This window comes from Paramisgurnus dabryanus, chromosome 1 (assembly GCF_030506205.2).
Source record: "Paramisgurnus dabryanus chromosome 1, PD_genome_1.1, whole genome shotgun sequence".
In the NCBI taxonomy this organism is placed as follows: domain Eukaryota; kingdom Metazoa; phylum Chordata; class Actinopteri; order Cypriniformes; family Cobitidae; genus Paramisgurnus; species Paramisgurnus dabryanus.
In genome coordinates this window covers 76,166,337-76,172,044 of record NC_133337.1, presented here as the reverse complement: position 1 = coordinate 76,172,044, position 5,708 = coordinate 76,166,337, and the positions used below count along the sequence as shown (strand labels likewise).

Below are 5,708 nucleotides of genomic sequence, written 5' to 3'. Positions count from 1 at the left end.
TGGTGAAATAGAATGGTTTTGACTGAAATTTCGACATTTGCGGCTGCCCTGAGAATTTTCGCGTGTTTGTGTTTCAGCTCAGACCTCTACAGTGGGTTTAATGGTGCACTGGAACAATCCTTCCTAAAATGCATTAAACTTTCGTTTACAAAGACGTGAAACTCACCGAGTGGTCAGGGGTGTTCACTGATATGCTCACACAAAAATCGCTGCAAAAGATGCTTTCCAACAGCTGTTTTAGCATTCGTTGTTAATTTGTGGACCTATTTTTCCAAACGCCTCACACCCGTACTGTACATTCTTCCGCTTAGAGCTTGAATAATAGACACTCCAGCCCAGGTGGTGGCGCTAATCCGCCTTTGCCAATTGCAAGAATAGAAACAAAGTTCCCGGCGTGGAGTAATACGTACCTCACAGCACATCTAATACAAGTCAATGGAGTTGGCAAAAACTACGATAAAACCTGTTGGAATGCGTCTTTTGGAGCGATTTTTGTGTGAGCATACCAGTGAACACCCCTGACCACTCGGTGAGTTTCACGTCTTTGTAAACGAAAGTTTAATGCATTTTAGGAAGGATTGTTCCAGTGCACCATTAAACCCATTGTAGAGGTCTGAGCTGAAACACAAACACGCGAAAATTCACAGGGCAGCCGCAAATGTCGAAATTTCAGTCAAAACCATTCTATTTCACCATAAACAATCTGAAAACAGGGCTTTAAGTCAAAAATACCGAACTTGTCCTTTAAAGCATCTTTAAACTTTAAAAACATGTTGTTTGTCGTGACTCTACATTGTAATACTCACCCGGTTACAGTAATTTGTGTAATGTTGGACATACGATGAAACAACACGACATTGATACAGCAATTTGACCTCACACTCATTTTTATCAGCAGATTAGTGTGCTTTGAGTACACCACAGTTCTGTAAGTGAAAAATTAATTCATATTTATGTGTGTTGCTTTCTCAGTAAGGACTAACTTTAACTGACTTTCTGTCTGTCTGTCTGTTCTCAACCAAACAGTCATTCAAGACCTTTTAAAGGTAACGTTACCACATTTATTCATTCATTTATTATGTTTTGAGTACACCACAGTTGTGAAAAATGTATTCATATTTATGTGTTTCTTACTGTTTAGCAAAAACATTTCCCGTGCAAGTTTGAATCTCTCTCAGTAAGGACTTATTGACTGGCTGTCTGTTCTCGACCAAACGGTCATTCTTACTCATAAAAAACTTTTAAAGGTAACGTTACCCCATTTATTTGTTCTTTTAATATTGTTTAGTACACCACAGTTCTTTCAATTGAAAATGTATTCATATTTGTGTGTGTTTTCTTACTGTTTAGCACAAGTGTGTCCCGCGCAAGTTTGAATTTCTCTCAGTAAGGACTGACGGACGGCCATTCACTCATAAAACCTTTTAAAGGTAACATTACCACATTTGTTATGTTTAGTACACAACAGTTCTTTCATTGGGAAATTAATTCATATTTGTGTGTGTTTTCTTACTGTTTAGCACAAGTGTTTCCCGTGCAAATTAGAATTTCTCTCAGTAAGGACTGACGGATGGCCATTCACTCATAAAACCTTTTAAAGGTAACATTACCACATTTATTATGTTGTGAGTATACTACAGTTCTGTATAGGGATGGGCACGAGTACTCGAACGTGGCATCGATGATCGATCACAAAATCAATGCGGCTTTATTTATTTATTTATTGTGGATATGACGGCATTGGATGTCTGCTTAGCATTACAAGCGCATGTGGTAGTAAAGGCTGGGTCTGGAGATGCGTGTTTGACATTGTGTTGAGCTATGCAGACCGGCGTATGACATCAGTAACATTACCATGCATGATTCAAAAACAAACAGATAATTCCGCGCACCCGCCGTGCACGCGGCAACTCCTCGATCCGCGCAATGTGCGGCAACTCGCCGATCCCGTGAAGCCGGTCACACCTCACATCACTGAGGCATTATTGTTTAAAAAGATGCCCTGATTTTCAGAAATACAGTCAGTCAGGTGAAAAAGTACAGCGCCGTCAAAAGTTCAATGGGTTATCATCTCATATTTAAAAAACAATGTTAAAAAAACCAGAGAGCCATACGAGCATTAACATTACATCTTGACTGAGAACAGGTTAGGGGACGGTTATCATCTCATATTTAAACATCAATGTAAAAAGATACCAGAGAGCCATACGAGCATTAACATTATATCTTGACTGAGAACAGGTAAGGGGATGACACGCCACAGCTAATCGCTAAAATAATAGCAAAAGACTTAAAGCTGCTTAATGTTATGAAGCTTGTGCTTTGACTGGACGTGTTTAAAAGGGCGCTGTTTATGGTGCACATCCACAATGGGAGTTAAACTTTCTGTACATAACTTAGTTGAAAACTTAGTTGAAGTCTAGCATTTTATGCAGATAGATGCACAATGTAAATTTATGTTGTATAAAGGCTTACTATATTTAGAGTGTGTCATATAGAAAGCGGTTTGTGCTTATTAACCCTTTAGATTCACTTCATCACGCAGCTATTCCTATTAGAGGTTTCTGTTAAAACCATTTAATTCATTAATAATCTAGTATGTGTTCATTGTTCTGTCGTAGTTTCTTCAAAATTAAGTTTTATTTCAGTGTTTTTAATAAAAATATTTTAATTTTCACCATGACGTGTATGCCCCTTTGATTGCCCCGCCCCAGTTAATCGAGTACTCGTTCTTCAGACCTATGGATTAATCGAAATGAAAAAATGACATAAATGCACATCCCTAGTTCTGTAAGTGGAAAAGTAATTCATATTTGTGTGTTTTCTCTCAGGTTAGCACGAATGCATCCAGCATAATTTTGGATCTTTACCATTGAGGAGACTGGCTGACTGTTCTCAACCAACCATCATTCACACGCAAAAACTTTAAAGGTACCACATTTATTTAAGTTGTTAGTATACCACAGTTCTGTTAGTGAAACATTTATTCATACTTTTGTGTTTTCTCACAGGTAGGTATGAACGTGTCTAGAGCAGTTTTGGATCTTTACCATTGAGGAGGTTGACTGACTTTCATCTACCAACTGTCATTAACACAACAAAAACTAAAGAAATGTTACTACAAGTGGACCTATTCAGTTACTCATTATGCTGTGAGTACACCACAATTTTATCAGTGAAACAATAATGTTTGTTTTTTCTCAATGCTTGGCATAGACAAATGTGACCCTGTGTAATTTGGAAATTTCATGGGAAATGTGTACGTCTTAAAAATGTTTAAATGTCGTTTGAGTTAAAGCAGACATATCATGCTTTTAAATCTGTCCTTTTTACATATAAATCATCTATTTGTGGTCTATGTAAAGCGAAACTGCAATGCTTGGGTCTGAATTCCTCATCATTATAGCCCCACAGGCCCCCTTTCTACACCTTTTCTGATGTGCATCTGAGAGCAACTCGTTTTGGTACTGTCTTTTTAAATGCACGTCATACCCTGCCCCCTCTCAAGGTTGCAGAGGTGACACTCGGTTAAACTCCACCCCGTTCGGCCATTTTTGTAGTTTTATAGCAGAGATCAGGGGGGCAGGGTTTCATATTTTATTGAAGCTTCCCTGGACGCCGCCATTGCTTAGCGAACACCCATCTGCTGTTAGCATCCCATTGACTCCCATTCATTTTGGCGTCACTTTGACAGCGAATAACTTTACATCTGAGGCGTTTAAAGACTCCATTTGTCCATTAATTATTTCTAAAGAAACACGAAAATGTATAGAAGGCTCCATTACCATGTATCTTACGTTATGTCCCAATAGAAGCAGTTTTTGTAAAAATAGGCTAACGATTGCGTCATAACCTGCGACTTTCTGTCGCACAGTAGAGAAATTACCGTATGGACTGGGAGAGAAGCTCACATGCAATCTTTTACTGACTATGAGGCAATCGGGTGGACGTGAAGGCATAAAGTCAAGGAAGATTATTAATCAGAATACTAACCAAAATGTGCTCCTGTTCACGCTCTGTGTCTCTGCAAGATTCAGTAGGTGATTCAGATTTCCCGTGGCACGGCTATTAGAAGACTTACAATTGTCAGGCAGGTTGCTCACGTGACATCCACGTCATTGAGCTCAGTTTGAGTCTGCGCAGTACGCTCGACACCCAGGAAGTGCGTGCTTCTAATTGACTTCACTTGTCTCCGTTGAATCCAATGGGGTCGCTGTGTCCATTTCTTTTACTGTCTATGGCAGAGATACGATTATCTAGCTGCACAGAAACTTTTTATTTACTCGTTTTTCACAAAATGTCAACAACGGAAGACTTGTCCATCCAGCCTTATATGTTCGCGCCAGAGTCGGAAACGGACTGAGAGGAAAATGAAGACGACGAACCTGCAGAACAACGTCTTCATATGGAGGTATCGCAATGGTGTGAGGCTGCAGCCTCCGGAGGTCGCATATCTAGGCTGCATACGTCATCAAGACGGTCTTATTTCAGAATATTAACAATTATAAAGTTTACTATTATTCTTAGTTAATCGTAAGTTGTTTTAATATGCTAATGACTTGCAAATGTAATGCTCAGTTAACTTAAACCAGGCTTGATGCCCAAAAGCGATCTCCGCAGGCTGCAGCCTTCGGAGTGAGAAACAGCACTGCTAAACCATGACCACCATGTACTTTACTTTTTTACTTTAAGTTATAAACTGCTTACCGAAGTGCTCTGCTCGTCGTCTCCAAAGAAAGAAGTAATTGACCCCTCAATCAGACGAAGTCTATCGGCAATTCCTTCTTTATACTGGCGGAGATTGGTGAAGTAGTTATCCTTAAAGTGCCTCGGGCACACAAAAATGACTTTACCCACAGATGTGAGTACATTTCTTACGCTCTCGTCACTTTTGCATCCTTGAGCTTGGACTACAATATCGCAGCGAGAAATATAAAATGGCGGATTGCTCGTAGTGTTGGGCTGGAAGTCGATGTCCTTATTTAGCAGTTCCGCTGCAAATACTGTGACGTAATTGTTCAAAAAACGTAATAGATAATAGGAAAATCAGAACCGGTTGGAAAATATGACCAAAACAGAATATAAAGATATCAACAAAGCACCTGAAGAGACTAATTTCAACTTTTATGTACTTATAAACACTACAAATATACAACAAAATGCATTTAAGAGCCAAGAAAGTGGATTTAGCATGATATGTCTCCTTTAAGGAACAGTACACTGATTTATTAAAAGTGTGCAATACACTGAGTCTATTAAAGTCATAAAGGAATACTTGATATATTTAATAAAGGAATGTGTAAATCTAATATTAGTTTTAATGTGAATTTGGACAGAAAAGCAAAAAAATGTTTGTAAAATAAACAATTGTTTAATAAACTGTAATAATTTTACCCTTTTCTGTCATCATTTTTTATACTAATGTTTGGTTTAAGGCAATCGGTTTCCTCAAACGGTTTGAGTTAACTTTTCGGGTTTTACAGTGTAACAACAATGTACAAAATCAAAAAGAGGAAAGCATATTTTAAGAAACAAAAAATTTAATTGGATCCCATTAAAATCCTCTACAAATTATCCTAAAGGATATTTTTGTCGTGTCTTAAAATCCTTTAGAAATATCCTCTAATAGAAACCTATAGGATTTTTTCTAATGGAATCCCATAGATGTTTTGTAATGGAATCCCATAGATGTTTTGTAATGGAATCCT

General features: G+C 38.2%; 1 long non-coding RNA gene across 2 annotated transcripts; it reads left to right on the top strand.

Annotated features, from left to right (window-relative positions):
• Positions 1-725: 725 nt before the first annotated feature.
• LOC135734466 (uncharacterized) lies at positions 726-3,286 on the top strand. 2 transcript variants are annotated; one of them, XR_010527342.2, is made up of 6 exons: positions 726-1,046; positions 1,142-1,247; positions 1,351-1,430; positions 1,521-1,600; positions 2,832-2,931; positions 3,111-3,286. It is a non-coding gene; the product is annotated as an uncharacterized lncRNA (long non-coding RNA). The 2 variants fall into 2 exon arrangements; XR_012334734.1 differs by lacking the exon at positions 1,521-1,600.
• Positions 3,287-5,708: the final 2,422 nt, after the last annotated feature.